The following is an 18,352-nucleotide window of genomic DNA, read 5'->3' as shown; positions in this document are numbered from 1 at the left end:
TTTGATCAAATATTTTTATAAATTATGTGGTATGTGATATGGCTAGAAGGCAAATGAGTCATTCTAAATGAGTCTTAGCTAATTTTTATTAAAATTGATTTTTCAGGAATAGACATCAAACAAGTCTTACAATCTGTCTCATTTACCTTTCTGCAGTCATTATCCCATACTGTCCACCATCTTTCTAGTCACAAGCCATTTTCATACCTCGACTATATACTTTCTGTTTGAGTCCATGCCGGCCTCTCTGCCTGGAGCCCTTCTCCATTACGGCCCTTGACAAAGGGCACTAACAAAAGGTCTTTGAAGGGTACCTCCACCCCCTCCCTCTCTAACTTCCCCTTTCTCCCCAAATTCATTTCCAGCTTCTTCCTCAGTGTCATCTTTCAGCCTTCTTCATGGTGTCAGCAACCCTCCCTCAGGACAGGCCAAACTAGCCCCTACCTTGCCACCTACCCAAGGAATGACAGAGGTACAGACAAGCCCGTTCCATGCTTTCTATATGTGACTACATTTGACTTTAGCTGGTACCAGTGGAGGCTTCCTTGGACTCAGCCTGGAAGGATGTGGCGTCTCCTTTGGGGGAGGGGTGTGATTAGCTCCATTCCCCTCTACCAATATTACAGTAAGTGGCGGGGGCTGGGGGACGCTCCTCCTGAGGAACCCAGAGGAAAACACAGCTAGACTCTATTATAAGTCACCATCTTCTGAAGGTCACCTGGGCCAGCGTATCTTAAGACTGCCCTCTCTACCCACACCCAACCTAGGAAGTAACTCATAGGACTGTTCTTATAAGCCCCACTCCAACCCAATGCCTAAATAGCTCCCCCTGCCATATTATCCTGAAAGTGCACTTGCAGCTCTCCTGGGTCTGTTTTCACTTGACAGAAACACCTGTCTGGTGCAAAGTTCACGCCATCTCTCTGCTCACAAGGTCTCTGCTTTTGTAATAGGGGTGGGAGATTCAGTTCATTCTAACAAGGAAGAATATTTTTAAGTATGAGTGTGTGTGCTTCATAAAGAAGTACTTTATTAAAATTACTTGCATATAAAGACAAAGACTCCCTAAAAGCCTAAAGTGGAGGGGAAAAAAAAAACACTGCTTATGATTCTCACAAGTGCACTTGGTGAATTGAGAGTCCCAATAGGTTTAGCAAGGGTGTGAGTGTCTCAGGAGAGTTTGGGTAATGTGATTCACCTTATCCGACTCTCTCCATCAAATTAATGGAGGATTTAATTTAGGTTTCAGAAACATAATTGAAATATTTTTATGCACAGAATGATCCAATAAAAACAAATTCATTGCTACATCACACAAGTCTGAGAGAGGAAAATCTAAAATCTTTCTATGGGCCCTATGTACATTTTTTATAAAAACAAAGCATACAAAAAGATTATTTCTGTATCTTTCTCATATAATAGACACAGATGGTTTATATATGGCTATTTGATAAGTACTACCTTCTTCACAGATATGCAAATCTAGGCTCAATGGTGAGGGCTTAATTATCCTGTTAATACCTATCCCCGTTATATATTTAATTTTCTAACTTCATAATTTTGTCTCTCTCTTTCTCTCGCCTCTTTTTTTTTTTTTTTTTTTTTTTTTTTTTTTGTTATACTACAAAAATTGAATCTTTAGAATCCCAAAATACCAGAATCCGTAAGTCGAGGATAAGTGTCCCGGATTTTCAGAATTCATTTTTAATGCAGAAAGATAGAATGAACCTGATATAAAACCCTCCCACCCAAGCTCGACTGTTAACAACTTTGCCACTGACCCAGCTTGTGGCCGAGGGCACTTCACTTACCCTCTTGGTGTCGTGTTCCTTCATCTGGAAAATGAAGGTACAGTAATAAGGACTCACTGTCTCACAGGGCTTCGAGGAAGAGTCATGAATAATTCATTTCCCACACTCAAAACCAGAATCGTACAGCACAGTAATAAAATATAAGCAATTGAAGACACAGGTGTTTTAGGATTCTTAAGTTAATGAGCTGAAGTATTACTTAGCTTTCAAATGCAGTGGCAGATATATTTCAAAACTTGGGCAATATTAACTCTTAAACTAGGAAGAAGATTCTCAAGGGGAAGCATTGGGAGGGTCTCTGAGGAGTTCTGGAGCCTCACATAATCGGCCATCTAATCATGCCCCAACGACCTGAACTCAGGAAAGACACTAACCCCACCAATCTTTCCTTTTCCCATCTTCAAAAATGATGCATTGGGTTTGCTGCTGCGAAGTTTCCTGCCAAGCCAGAAGTTCAAGGATTGCTGTCATTGTGAGGGATCTACTCTTTCCGTCCACAAACATCAATAGAAATTACTTCATTTTATCTAATAGCCTCCTTTTTGGTGGCCAGATTTCCAATGGGAGGCCAGAATTATTTTTATGTACACTTAAGTCTAGACCCTTTTCAAAAGAAAACATGTACTTTGTTTTTCTTATTATAAATTCCACAATAAAATTGTCTGGAAATGTATTTAGAAAGAGATAGTAGCCCATTCTCTTACCTCTTGTGAAACAATTTGGTACAGTTTACTCCGCAGTTTTATAAAAATACAAACATGTATTATTTTTACAATTAATATTTTAATAAAATCAGGTTTATACTATATGTATATTTGTTTTTAAAAAACCTTCCTGGTCAGCAAATATAGATCTATCTCATTTTTCTTAGCAACTGTATTAGATTCCTTCAGGACTCTGTACCATAACATGGACATCCTTTTGATAAAAATTTTTGTCTAATTTTCCCCAATCAAAAATTTTCTGCTCAGAATATCCTTACACATGTAATACATTGGTACATGTAAATGATTATTGTAGAGTAATTAACCGAAGATGGAAATGTGCAATTATATTTTAGAAAGTGTTATTTTATTAATAAACCAATCCATCAGAATTTACCATTTAGTCAAATATGGCCCAACACACTGTCCTATAAGGCAAATGAGGGGTATACAGAATATAAGTTACTATGTATGATAAAACTTAATTAGCCATTTGCCTAAAAATGATTATATCTTTTTTAAAATGTCATTTCCTTTGTGTGTGATACATATTCACTTAGATACCTAAAATATACTAAGCAGCATTTTGTCTGCATCCCATCAAGCAAAGTCATTGAGGCGTGAGGGCTATATAAGCAGTGGAGCAGAAGACCATGCTATTACATGGATAAATGCTCTGGAGTTACTGAAGCAAGGCAAAAACAATCACGGGAACATGGATTTCAGAATATGCTGAAGCAACCATGTTTGGGGGGATGGGGGATAGGAAGCGGATTGCTCATAAATAGGAAAAATACAGATCTCATGATGTTCCATAAAACTGAGTGTGTTTAGTCTGATTCAGATAAATTGTACTGTTATGCTATGTGCCTATCAGATATTTTAAATTCATCAAGAAGCCATGGTCAGTGAACAGATGTACACAATGAAACATTTTATAGGATAATTTTCTTTTAATTACCCAAAGGTCTAATAAGGTGGTTGGCCTGCTTCCCTAATAAAATTTAAATAGCTTTTGCCTCAGGTCAAAGTGAAGTCGGCCATCCTAAGAGGAGTTCATCTGTGACATCCATAATCATTGCTGCCCAGTCTCAAGGGACTATTTGAGATTACGGCTGCCAGAAAATAAATAAATAATGAGAAACAGAGAAAGAGGGGAAGGGAGAGGGAGAGGGGGAGAGAGAGGCATTGCAAGCAGCAATTTCATAACCAAAACAAATTGTTGTCCATATCTGTATCTTTGCCTTATTAAGGACTGAGAGAGCAGCACAATCTCATTCTGTGTCCTCCTGGCTTGGCACATCTCATGATTCCTTCTCCACCCACTACACGGGCCATGCACCAACTGCCTGCACTCATTTCCCTGTGGAAGAGACCACAGCCAGATGCCAACAACTCAGGGACTCTCCGCAGGCTCCCTTCTTATCCTTTGCGCTGTGGCCTTGAATCTTTAATGCAGTCCTGTGACTTCCCTCCCATTTCCAACCTCTCTGCTTCATCCATATCTCTGTTGTATTTTCTGCTTAGCTTTTAGTGGCGACTTCAGCCTTGAAGTTTGGTGAATGAATCCCTCAGGTCCATTCTGCAATGCTGAGCAGGACCCAAGGCAAGGCCCTTATTTGAGAGGAGATTGGACCTGTACCATCAATAAGCCTTTAATTGGTCAATCACACATGGCACATGTTTGTAAGGGTACTCACACACACATAAGCTGAAAAACCATATATTGGTGCACCTAACTATATATGGGTGAACCTGCCCAGTTACTTTTACAAGCAAATCTCAAAAGACTGCCCCAGGACGTGGCCTATCACCCTTCTTATCTTAGATCCATTTTCTCTGTGTGGATACCTTACTGCTCATGGCAGTAAGGTAGGACAGCTGTGACAGCTCTTGTCCTTCAAGTCCAGCAATAAAGTGTCTCTGCCCCTGGTTCTGAATTCTCAGGAACAACCTTTCTCCAGACATTTCCTGAACCAAATGTTGTGGCCAGAAAATTTCAAACACTGATGCCTCCAAAATCCATCCGAATCACAGAGATTGAGGATTGGAGAGACTTTCCAGGGAAATTCTAGATTTATTGCTAGAAGAAGAGAGAATGAATGTGGGGGTGAATGATCAAGTACACGTACATTAAGATAACTGAATCAATTGCTTCATACTTTTGTGCCAATTATATAAATTAAGAAGCGTTTCAATCAAGACTTTCTAATGATTCACACAATCAGATGTTAGGAAGCCGTCGGCTATTACTATGTGGTTCATGGACCAGCAACAACAGCATCATGAGGCAACTTGTTAGAATCGCTAAATCTAAGGTCCCCTGGACTAATGAATCAGAATCTGCATTTTAACAAGATCTCAAGTAAATATAGTAAAGTTGAAAATTAATAATCCTAACTCTCAGTTGCCCAAAATCATCTAATCCATAAGTGGTAGAACTGGCACAGGAAATAGAATCCAGGCCTCTTGTCATCCGTGGGAGGCTTCTCTTCAGGTTGACACTACTTTGCATGGTGAACTTCAATCAGTCATTATTATGCTTTTAATTACGGTTTAGTTATTAAAACATACAAATCAGGATATACATCACTATAACATAATGGTTCAAAAGTACAACTCTGGAATCAGAGAGGCCTGGCTTTGAAACCCGGCTCTAGCTTTTTCAACCTCATAAATTTGCAAAAGTTACTCACCTGCTGTAAAATGTAATTTCCTCATCTATCTACCTTATAGAATTATTTCAGGAATTGAAAGAGACAAGGCCTCTATGTATATTAAATTTGTTAAAAATTTAATTAGTATTTGAGCACACAGAGCTCAAAAATATTATTTTTATCATTTTTTATAGAATAACTTTTTCCATCCGTTCATTTTTTATCCATATCTTTTCAGGGACCAGCAATACAAAGATAAATATGATCAGGAGACTATGTTCTATCAGAGGAGATAGAGTAGCAACAATTTGGGTTGTGACAAATGCAAACCTACCTGCACATACAAAATGCCACCAAGGCACTGAGAAGCGATTAATTTTGCCTAAAAAAAAAGAGAATGATGTTCTTCAAAAAAATAATAATAATAATAAATTACATAGCCTGTACCTCATTGAGGGCCTGGGAGTTCATCAAAGTATTTAATTTAGTTTTTGAGGAATTAACATGCATTTGGTGTGGACAGTTGAGAGTATTAAAATATAAATAAGATGGCACCCCCAACAGAATCCTGAAGGGCAGAGCTCAAAGTGACTTATGGTGGAGACTGTTGCTCGCCCAATAATGCAGCATCTCCCCACTCCCTTGCCATTAAGTGGGGCTAGCTGCAACCAATGAACTGGGGGCAAAAGTGATATGTGTCCATTTAAGAACAGAGAGCAGAAGAGAAGGCCCAGGAACACATATTCCAGCTGGTACAGTTCCAAGATGACAGAGCTTCCGGAACAGTGCGGAGCGCTACGTCTCCCAAGTGAGACATGCTGTGCAAGTGAGAAATATATTTTAGTGGTAAGTCACTCATATTCGGGGTTGCTTATTACCACAGCATAACCCAGAACACCAAACTCACACAAGATGATAATAGGCATCAAGACTAACTTCTCATTTAGGCGTAAACCGTGGCTTCAAGAAGGGATTGGCCTCAGATAAAATGGGGGGAGGGTCGCTAAACCTACCCAAATGTTTTATACTGTGAAGCAGTAAAACTACACTACAGTATTTTTTCAGAATTTAATCTGTGCAGCAGTAAAAATACACTACAGTATTTTTCAGAATTTAATCTTGAAATCCTACTGAGGATTTCGTATGGCCAAGGAAACCACTGGGTCATAGTGCATTTCAGTGTCACAAAAGCAGTTATGAATTGCCTTAAGTAAAACAAATCCATCTGTGTGTCTTTGCATGCTACTTCAAAGCCACCCAGTCTTCTAAAATCAAACTTCTTAGCAATAAATAGGCTACAAAGTTGAGACCTAGAATGTATCACATTTAACCTCTAGCAAATTTTCACAGCCGAGTGACAAACTCCTCCCAAACAACATTCCTAATGGGAGGCTGACAGACTTCTAACTGAAGCAGTTCCAATGTGCCACTATAATAACCTACTTCTTTTGATTGCATTTATTTTTAATGATTATTTTCCCTGCATGCCAATCTAACCTGTACTGCCAACTCAGAGGGGGAGGGGAGGAAGCTTAGGACAGGGAATGTTGTCTTGGGCTGCACTGCCACCTAGAGGTACCAGTGAAGAACTGACACACTGCTGCTCAGAGCAGTGGCAGCTGTTGAGTTGAAAAGAGATCTTTCTCCCGTTGCAAAGGACTGGGTAAAAGGAACTGAACTGATTTCCTCAGTTTCACTTAAACAAAATATATTATGAAAAAAGTATGACCATGGGTGTGTTCAGTGAAAAATTATTATTGGCCCTAAAGAGGGAGGTCCTTTAAGGAATAGTTCCACTTGGAAAATAGCTTTCTCTGAACGGTTCTTTTCATTACAACAGTTAGTTTTGAATTGCAGCTTGAACTGAATTGACAAAAAATCATTTGGCAATGGATCGCAACGTACAAAAGTCTGAATAGGTCCATATGGTTGGAACAACAGTTCAGTCTCAAAAATAAAACTTATTCAAACATTATTCAGGCTCAATTCAGAAGCCAGGAAGTATCAGGGGGACAGAAAAAAGGTCAAGGCCGATGACCACTTGTTGCATACTGAAATTCTGCAAATGACAGAATTTGATGGATATATTCCTAATCTTCACTATTTTGAGGGCAAATTCAAAAGTCTCGTTGTTGACAAGGTCTTTGACTTTCTTCTCAGGCAATGTCAATTTGTACACAAATGCAAACCATTTTAAATAAATGTGAATAACTTCTATTTCATGAGGATGTTATTTGAAACAGTTAATACGATGAGCACACAAGTTTGGGGAAAAGATCATTTTGGCAGGCTTTTGGAAAGAAGGGTTTAGTCAACATTATTATTAATAACTGAGACAAACCATTCAAGAGCTAAGGAATCTTCAGCTACGACCTCTTAAGATTTTTAGCTGACAACAGTGGATTTCTCTTTGAACTTAAGGTGCTCACATATCATTTGGCAGCACTGTCTGGGTACCACAGACCATGTGACTACCACCCTCGTTTGCATCATTTCTCTGAGATCAAAAAATGATGTGGAAAGGACAACAGAGTAAAACCACAGAAAGGAAAAAAAAAAAGTATTTTGCAGCACAAAAATCTTATTACCCATACAAGTACAAAATTCAAAAGTAGGCAAATTAACAATTCTAACTCATTAGAAGACAGTCATTTTCAAAAGGGCAAAACTTAGCACAGTTAAAGTAACCATTTACATTTTCGAGTACTTATAATGGTTCCAGCGCCATCTTAGTGCTTTACTCATTCAGTCCTCAAACAACCTTACGTGGTGGGTACTATCATATCCCCATTTTACAGATGAAGACAGTGAGGTCCAGAGAAGTGAAGCAAACTTAGAGGTAGAGCCTAGATCTAAACCCAGGTCGTTGGTCTATCTCCAGAGTCTGTGCCCTTAAATACAGGCAGTTCACAGGTGCTGTGGGTTTTTTTACAAACTGAAGTCATAGCCCTTCACCAGCAAAAAGGTTACAATTCACTTTATTGTGGTGATCTGAAACTGAACCCGTAATATCTCCGAGGTATGCCAGTATTATGCTATTAAATTATCTCATTAAAGAACACTTTCTATAGGAAAAGTCAAGAAACTGTACCGCTTTTTCTCGTGGAGTTGTTCAAGATGGTGCCTCCACTTAAAGAAAGTCCTTGCCTTCCTGAGGACCACTCCTGCCGCCTCTATCTAGGCTTCCTTTACTGCTTGGATGCCCATTCAGGTCTGGTCGCCTCACTGAGAACAGGGGCCATAAACTCTATCAGTGTTCTGAGACCCATTGGCTTCCCCGCCCGCCACCCCTACCCCCCACCACCCCCACCCCCCCCCCTCCTGTATCCTTCTTGGGTTTGAGCCGAGCCAGCCCATTCTTCAGTCACCCATGAGAAATTTCCTTTTCCCACCCAGTGTCCTCGAGAGCCTTCTCCTTCCAGGCCTTGGGTGAAGCTGACTTTTCTGAGGTTAATTAGTATACCATGTCGGAGGCAGGTGTTCAATAAATATTTGAATAGGATCAATGGAGGTATTTCCAAAGCTTAATCAAGCCAGAGGCGTTTTCAATATTGATGGGGTTCCTAGCAGCACCTCTAACCTCACCCGAGATCCCAGGTGGCTAAAGATAGAAAGTGGTCGATTGCCTTCAGGCATTCCTTGCTCTCCCCAAGATGCCCCCTGGGAGAACTGGAACACTGAAAAGCCTCAATAATAAGGATTTTAACGGTTAAAAAAAAAAAAAAGCCAGCTAAGGGAAATAAGGCTCATCTGCAAATGCCATTAAACTAAACATTTCTTTGCTGTATCTTGTAGATCCTTTCTGATGAGGGTAAAAGGGAGGTCATTTGAAAGTAGCTCCCAGAAGTTGCCACTGTTGACACAACATGTTCGGTTGGTTAATTATTAAGTCTGATGCTATCAGGATATAATAAAATCTAAATTATCCATGGGATTGAGGAATAGGAGAGCAGAGATATGAAATCTCCAGGCATACTCCTAATATTAATCCCACTGCACCGCAGCTTCTGTTTCTGTGGTTCAGAATCATTAAATGAATGAATGAACAAAAGAACCAACAAATCAGCTGATGAAGAAACAAGTGAATGAAGGAACTAAGATGTCCTGAGGCCAATCAAAGGTAAAATTGTCAACAGAGGTGGGCCCACTAGTACATCTATACAATGCACAACAACCCAACTAGATCAGTCTCTCCTTGTACCTGGGCAGTGTGTGCAGCCAGGAGGTACATGCTGCCTGTTGAGCTGGTTGGCCTAGCCAGGAGTTGGGGGCCTCCAGCCAGTGGATCCCCACAGAGCTGGAGAGTGTTCACGGCATCATGCCCAAGGGAGAGCATCAGCGATAGAAGCCAAAGGAGCCTGTCTGAAAGGAGTCATCAGGACACAGGAGGGTGGTGGTGGACATTGGGAGTCAAGAGAAAAACAAGGTAAGGACCCAAGAAGCCACGAAAGATGAGTAAACAGATTAGAGAAGATGGGTGAGAGGGCCATTTGGCCTGGCTGGGCTTCCTGTTTGTTTGTTTGTTTGTTTAATAAATAATACAGTTGATCCTTGAATGACATGGGGGTTAGGGACACCAATCCTCTGCGTGGGCAAAAATTTGCATAACTTTTGACTCCTCCCAAATCTAAGTTGTCCCTCAGTCCCACAGAACCCCAGCAGACCCCAAACTCTGTGGATGCTCACGTCTCCTGTATAAAATGGCATATAGTCGGCCCTTCACATCCGTGGACTCCTAACCACAGATTAAAAAAAATACAGATATTTACTGAAAAAATGTGCATATAAGTGGACCCGTGCAGTCTAAAATTGTGCTGTTGAAGGGTCAATTGTATATGTATATGGAGCGAATTTAAAAAGGTCTCAAAAGTATTCTGAGTGGTAATCTCATCCTTGCCCTTGTCTCCCAGTTCTCAGTTTTCCTTCCCTGAATTTTTTCTGGATCCTTCCACAGGTAACTTGTACATATATAAGGATAAATGTACCAACAACCTTTATATCACAAACCATCATATTATACTTATCAGTCTATATCTTTCTTTTTCACTGAACGGTACATCTTAGAAATGGTTCCACACCAGTATATGTAGAGATGGTTCATTCTTCTTGATGGCTGCATGATATTCCATTGTACAGACACACTATAATGTATTTCACTCATTTTTTAAAAGTTTATATTTAGATCCTGTGCAAACTTTGTTATAGCAGATAATGCAGAGATGATATACATTTTGGATGTGTATGAATATATCTGTAAAAGTAAAACTTCTGGCTTAAAGAGTATATGTATTTTAAATTGTAGTAGGTATTGTCAAATTATTTTCCAAAGAGGTAATAACGATGAATACTCCAAATTATAAGTATGCCTGTTTTCCCAAACACTTGCCAACATAATTTATTATCAAACTTTTTTAACTTTCCAAGCTAATCACAAGGAAAAATGAAATAGTATTATTGTTTAAATATACATTTTTCTTATGAATGATGCTGAACAAACTTTATATGATCAAAATCAACTGGGACTTTAGGGTTTCTTGGGATCTTGTGTATTACAGCAGATTAGACCCACTTCATAGGCACTCGGTCAAAGGGGACAATACTCTAGGACCCAAGAGATCTGGGTTTGGATTTTGAGATGACATCACATTGATAGATCACCTACTATGTGCAGAAACACTTGCTCCTCCTAAGAAACAGAATTTTGCTCTGAGAAAAGCTGGTTAAATGATTTTTCTAAAGCTACATAGCTGATAAGGGGAAGAGCTAGGGTTTCAGCCCAAGGCAGTTGGACTCCAGACCTGCACTCTTCCCAAGTCCTGGCTTTGCTAACCACTAACTTGGAGGAAAGACCAGTGGGTCTGAGATCAGGAACCCTGGGCACGGCAGTTTGCTACACACTAGCTGTGTGACCTTGAATAAGTGATTTAACCTCTTTGGGGGTGGAGTTTCTGAGTTTCCTCAAAGAATTTGTCAAAAAGTCCTTTTTCAAGTCCTTCTAAGTATCAGACTTCAGTGGCTTGTAATATGGCAAAACTTCAGATGTTTCGTAGGTAAAAGAAAAGCAAAAGTCCTGGCTTATCCGAATACATCGTCATCATTTCCTAAAAATTCGGGGCTCATTATCTTTAAACACCTCGTTTAGAAACTAACCACCACTCTAAGCTTCTTCCTGAGTGCCACCAGCACCGTGAAGGAGGCATTTTTCCTTTCATTCTTCTCCTTAGAAGTGTTCCTCTAACACTTTTTCCTTTTCTTTTTTCTTCTCCCACTGCCAATACACAGTCATTTTATGCTAAGGAACCACGCAGCTGAAGAGAAACAAACTTTCTTCCAGACAACAGTTGTTATTCCTTTATTTTAAACACTCTGAAGGCTTATGATTTTTCTTTGTTTCTCTTTCTTTTTTCTTTAATATGTTTCTTCCATTTGCCTTTTTGAATTCCCTTACACTCTGGCTCTATCTGTTCTGAGCATCTGAGAAGCCAACAGTGGCGGCACCCCTCCTCTCCACAGTAAATCAGGCAGGCGAGAGGAAGCAAAGACAGAGGCCCCCAGTGCCCCAGGCTGCCCAAGCCCAGCAAATCTCTTTAGAAAAGGAGGCCATCGTGCACTTTATGGAAAACATGCTTCAAGGAGGAAAAATCTCTGCAAATGAACAGCTCACGTTTGTATAACTCCTTAACTGTCACATGCCCCATTCTCTCGATGGTATGTGCAGGGCAATGGAAAACAGCGGAGGGAAGAGCTAGGAAGAACATCCACTTTGACCCCAGACTAGGTGCCAACAATGTACAAACTCCTTAACGTTCTTTACCTTTTAATCTAAATCACCCTTAATATATAGATAAGATAGATGAGGAAATTAAAACTCAGAATAAGTTACATTAGTTACCCAAGGTCACAGTCAGGAAGTGGCAGAGTCCCAGGCCAGGTCTGTCAGATTTCTAAGCCCACACTCTCTAGACAATGCCATCTCAACTTGGTTTCATCTACACCAGGATAGATGAAACCAACGTGGTGATATCGCTCCCAGGTGGGAGAAATTGCTTCTTGAGGGGCAAGGGGATCTTACTGTTTAAATATATGAAGCACAGATATGCACTTAAGTGTATAAGCAGATATGGATGTTATTTTTGGTATTAAAATTTCTTGCAGGAGGCAATCATGAAAACATGTCTAAAATGACTCTTTAGTGGAATAATTTTTTTTTAAAGTTGAGGAACACTGATCTGGACGTGTCCTTGATGCAAGTCTTTGGTGCTCTCTGTCATGCTGCCTCCTATTTGGCCTATTTGGCAGTTCCCATTAGACATGTAGACCTCTTTAAAATTAAGCTGCTAAACTTAAAATTATCCATCAGTGGGCAGCTCGTTTTAAAAGTGGAGCAGCCCATAATTATTTTTAAAAGTTTAGGTTGGGAAGCATTCCAGTGAAACTGAATGCAAGTACCTTGTGTCCAAGTGTCTGTCCACTGGGCTTGACCACCACCATTCGGGTGTAAATCATCTCCTCATCCCGCTCTGACTGCTCCTTGTGGCCCTACCCTACCTCAGACTTTCCACTTTTTTCTTCTCCATCCTCTCCAAAGTCCTCATAGGAAATGGTCTGAACCAGGGGACTAGGCCAGCCTGGGTAACTTCATTGGCACAAAAACTAGAGCCACTGTGGGTCCTAGCTTGACTCCTTACGTAAAATAAGAGCTGGGGAAATGGTCACAACTAATTCAAGCCTGTCCATTAGGAATTTGCTATGTGCATGAAAGGAGCGGGGAAGGGGTGATCCCAGAGTGATGGGGGTCCTCGGGGGCTAGTGATCTCTATACCACATTCTCCCCTTGAATCCTGGCTAGAAGTATTTTCAGACAGAACTTCTTTACCCTCTTCTGTTTGATTTCTTCGGGTCTCTTCATCTTGGCTGACGACCCTAAATAACTCAAAACAGAACCTTCCTTATTATTCCAGATTGTTCGCTAATAATTTTAAATTTTAGCTTTCAGTTCTCCAAGGCCAATCTCAATTATTGCCTGACTAGATTTATTAAAATTTCCTCTCTTCACAGTGTTTCCAGTGGTTGGTCTCTGCAATGAAACTGCAACACACAGATGTCACCATAGATGTCACCTGTCTTTGATTGCTGTTCTGAATATACCTGTGGGTGGCATGGGGTGGGAGGGTCACTAAGGTTCCTAACTTGACTGCTAGACTGTGAGTTCCTCAAAGATAAAACATCGTGTCACATTCACCTATTTGATCCTCCCCACCCCTCACCACAAACTCTGCTCAGAGCTCCTGGCTGAAGCAGGAATGCTGTCACTGTTTGGTCGCTGTGTTAGTTTCCTATGGAAACTGTAACAAATTGACACAAACTGGGTGGCTTAAAACAACAGAAATTTATCCACTCATACCTCGAGACCAAACATCCAAAATCAAGATATTGGCAAGGCCATGTTCTCTCTAAAAGTTTTAGGAGTGGATACGTTCCATACCTTTCTCTTAGCTTCTGGTGTTGCTGGCAATCCTTGGCATTCTCTGGCTTATAGATGCATCACTCTAATCTTGGCCTCCTTCGTCATGTGGGTTCTCTATAGTCTCTCTGTCTTCCCTATGTACTTGTGAGAAGGAAGGAAGGAAGGAAGGGAGAGGAGAGGAGGAGAAGGAAGGAAGGAAGGAAGGAAGGAGGAAGGAAAGGAAGGAAGGAAGGAAGGAAGGAAGGAAGGAAGGAAGGAAGGAAGGGAGGGAGGGAGAAGCCAGACCACACTTTCATTTCCCAGTCCTACAAAATGAGAGGAAGTGTGTCTTAAACTGTTGTCCTGAAGACAGGAGACCTGGGCTCTAGCTCTAGGTCTAAAACCACACAATCACAGGCTATCCCTGAATACCAGTTACCTCACCAATTAAAAACAAAGTGCTTAGAATAGATAATCTCTAAAATCCCTCTTAGCACTGACATTACTTCTATCCTGGGTGCCCACTCACTGGAGTAGGTCCATCGAGAGGAGAGTGTTCATCTACCCATCATCCAGTTAAGAAATCAAGAAGTCAGTTCTTAGGAGAGCTTGAGAGCTTCCAATATTCAAGACTGAGGGAGAAAAGCCCTACAGAAACCACAGTTGTTCTAAAATGAGAACTGCTAGAGTCCTGGCTGCCATGGGGAAAAGCCATTCAGATGGCTGTCTTGAATTTGAATCAGAACATTAGCCACATTACAGTATTATCCCCTTCTTCCAGACAATTCAGCCCAGTGAGTCAGGACAATAGAAAGAAAACATATTTCCTGTGATTTTTTTTTTAGGTATATATAATCATCATTAAGTCCTAAGGTATTTTCTTCTCCAAGACCATTCAGACTCAAAAATTTTAGGTAATCTTTAAGACATACATTGTCTGTGGCAGGGTCTTATAGTGGAAAGACTCAAAGAGACAATAAAAAAAAAAAGTATATATCCTCTCTGTGCCTGGTCTGAATCTGAGCTAACCCAAAGTCTGGTTAATGCTCGACAGGTACTCTCTGGTAGACCATCTGCACCAGGGCAGTTGTACATGCTGTGATGCATGTTTTTAGTAATTCATCTGTGTACTTGCTCAGTGCTCCCACTGAAATTCCATCGAGTCTACAATCTCAGGAGTTATAAAATCCTCAAAGGACCATATCTGTTTACAGCCATTTCAACAGCCTCTAAAACGATAGGAGGCATGGAGTACACATTAACCAAATGGCTGCAGGAGAAACCTGTGGGAACACACATTCTTCCAGTTACCACGCAGCTGGAGTTTATCGGTGGTTCCATTTTCTCTAGTCACTGAGGAAATGGCATCTTTTGTGATCTTGTCAACTAACTGGTATGTTCTTCCAGAATAGGGAGCATACTTATTTTTTCTTTCTGCCCAGTTTTTCAGAGGACTCCCCCTAATCAGTGCTATATAAATGTTTAGTTTGTCAACTCTATATCAAGTTGTGGTCGTTTAGATAAACTTAATGTTTGAAATGATAAATGCTAATTTCCTGTTCTCAAAGAGCAAGCACATAGGAATTTTTTAAAATCATCATCACATCTCCCATAGAAAAAAAGGTATAAAAGTTTTCGGTTGTGTACTTATTCAGGTTTTCAAAATTAAAAGATTAAAAGGCAAACTAGTAGGTATTGTCCTTTAAAATTTAGATCACCTAATAACTTGGAAATTGTGAAAAGAAAAAGTGAATGCCACGAAATTATTGTGGATGTTGCGGTAGGCAGACTAATGGCCTGATAATGTACTAATCCACAGAATCTAAGAATACGTTACATTATGGGCGAAGGGGACTTTGCGGATATGATTAATGACCTTGAGATGGACAGGGTTTCCTGGATTATTTAGGTCACCTCAATAACTCACATGGTCCTTACAAGGGGAAGACTGAGGGAGGACAGTCGGAGCCAAACACGGAGGTGTGAGGGCAGAAACCGACGCTGGAATGATGTCATTGTTGACAGCAGGCCATGGGCTAAGGAATGCAGGCAGACTCCAGGAGCTCGAAAATGGAAGAGCAACTCTCCCCTAGAGCCTCTAGAAGGGACACCATCTTGCCACCACCTTGAGTTTAGCCCATGAGACTCACTTTTGTACTTCTGACATCCAGAACTGTAAGATACTAAATTTATATTGTTTTATGTCATAAAGTTAGTGGTAATTTGTTAGCTGAGCGATAGGAAACTAATCCAGATCAAGTAGAAAAATAAGAGATAATACATATACTAATTTTGGGGGGTTGTGATATCGAAATTAAGAGATGTCACATATAAACAAACTAGGTAGATCAATGGATTAATTGCATTTTATATATATGTATTTTTTGAGCTTAAGCAGAAAATGGTCTCATCCAAAAACCAAGGGTAACTCACAGAATCAATATGAAGGCTCAAGAACCCAGTGCAGATTACAGATGATAAGCAGCAAGCAAGAGAAGCAAGGCCCTGGGGAGCAGAGCTAGGGCCATACCCCAAAGCATCAAGATGCTGCCACTGCTGCAGCCCCTGTGCCATCACTGTGGTGTAATTTAATAGCTGCCTTCAAGTCTGTATCACCTGTTTAGAGCTCGGTGCTGGGTAGAAACCTGTGATGAGCTAAGTTGAGGAGATATAGGGATGAGAGAGGGCATGTTTATTCCTCAGCTTCTCTCAGGACCCACAGAGTTCTGACCAGTTAGGAGCCAGATCACAGAGGGCCTTAGAGACCATGTTAAGAGGTTTTTGGATTTTATCTAACAGGTCAAATAACTGTTACTGGAATGACTAATCAAGAAGAGAAGATATTAAAGAGGAATATTATTTCCGATATAATATCGAACTTATAGGTTACTAAAGCAAATACTTTAGAACAGTCTCAGCATGTTCTGACTAGCACAAAGTCTTCGTGATGGCTTCCAGTCAAGCATAGCTACATATTTCATTTAGACATTTCTAGAATGAAAACAGAGAGGGAATTTTTAAGAGGCCTTACGCTCTATCTCCCCAACCATTCCTTTAAGTATAAATTTTGATAAGTATAATGTACAGAAAATAAACATCCAAATAGACTCATTTGATTAGATGGCTTTTCTTTCTAGAAATTATGGAAACAGGATATTTTATTTGATCTTGGGAGACAATGTTACTGAAAGTTTTTGTTAAGGCTAATAAAAAGGAAACTCAATAGATACATTTAAAAAAGAAGATATTTATGGCAAATTAAAGGATATTTATTTTACCCCTAAACCACAATGGACCCACTTACAAGACACCCCCTGAAGGGATCCGTACCCACCTCTCAAGTTCTACCTCACCCCCCACTGCACAGCAGTGGGAAGATATACCAGAAACTCTGGATGGAAAAATTTTCAGAAAGCCAAAATCCTAAGGACAGGGAGGAACTCTTCAAGAGCTTAAGTCAAATGCTATGAAATGTGCTTAATAAACTGCCAGCCTGGGAGGTCACAAGTTAAACAACCTTACAACTAAATTCCCTTTCTATGGAAATTTAAAAACATAAATTCGCAAGTCAACCTGATACACAGATGCAGGGCAGGGAAAAAAAGAAGAAAAAAAAGAAAAACTGGGTAATTGTTCCTAGAATTTTGCATTTGAAAATTTATCTTACCTTGTAATTTCAAGTTTAAACATTTTTTTTGCCTGTTTTCATTTTCAGCTATGAAAACACATCTTAATGTCTAGATCTGGAAAGAAAAGCTGTTATTTTTATTTTAAAGCTTGCAAAACAATATGCTTTCCTAGGGATTCATTCCCATCTTGTGTACTTTTGGATATATCCACCGGAGATCCTTTTCAAGCATATTATGTTTATACTATGATCAATATACTATACTTACCACACTATGCATATACTGTACCATACTTACCATAGTATAAACATAAAAGCTTGCTTGCATTTAATTAGAGAACCCCGTGACCCCACTACCACTCTGTCATTTAGATTCAACATCCCAGTCAGAGCACTGGTATTTTTCTTCATCCCTTCAACTACTTGATCCAATCAGTTCTTAATAAATGGAGATCCTGTACCTATAAGGATTCCATTCACAACTCTCCATTCTAAATTTCAGGCCCTCATTTTTCTCTCAATGATTTCCTTCTCTTTTAAACCATCCTACACAACATCCTATCCTATATGATACCCCAACTTTGTGTCCATCAAAATACCAAGATATGTGGGAGGTAGTCAATGAACTTTTGTCAAAGTGAATCCTCTACAATGCCCCATGCTCCGAGTAATCTGGTAAATTTTAGGAGTTCCGTTACTCATTGATGACAGTACCCAGGGTCCTGAACAAGACCAATGCAATTAACAGTGCTTCAAAAAGTTTCCTTTTTAATTGAGGGTGATGAAAGTGCCAGGTATTATTCCAAGCCCATTATATATATTAACTCATTTAGTCCTTACAACCATGAGAAAGGTACTTTATCATCCCTGTTTTACCAATGAAGAAGCTGGGGTACACAGAGATTAATCCCCTTGTTCAGTTAACTGGCTAGTAGGTAGATGAGGCCAGGTTGAAACTCAAGCAGGATGGCTGCAGAGCTCAGACCTGTGGCCACTAAAATATGCCGCCTCTTATTTATACTGTCCATGACTACTATGTGTGTGTCTGCAGAAACTCTGCAAAACCTGCCTCATTGAAACAGTTAATTCTTTGATCACCCATTCAA

The sequence above is a fragment of the Pteropus medius genome, unplaced genomic scaffold, assembly GCF_902729225.1.
Source record: "Pteropus medius unplaced genomic scaffold, Ma_sr-lr_union100, whole genome shotgun sequence".
Taxonomy (NCBI): Eukaryota; Metazoa; Chordata; class Mammalia; order Chiroptera; family Pteropodidae; genus Pteropus; species Pteropus medius.
The sequence above is the reverse complement of the archived record's forward strand: the minus strand, read 5'-3'. Positions refer to the sequence as shown.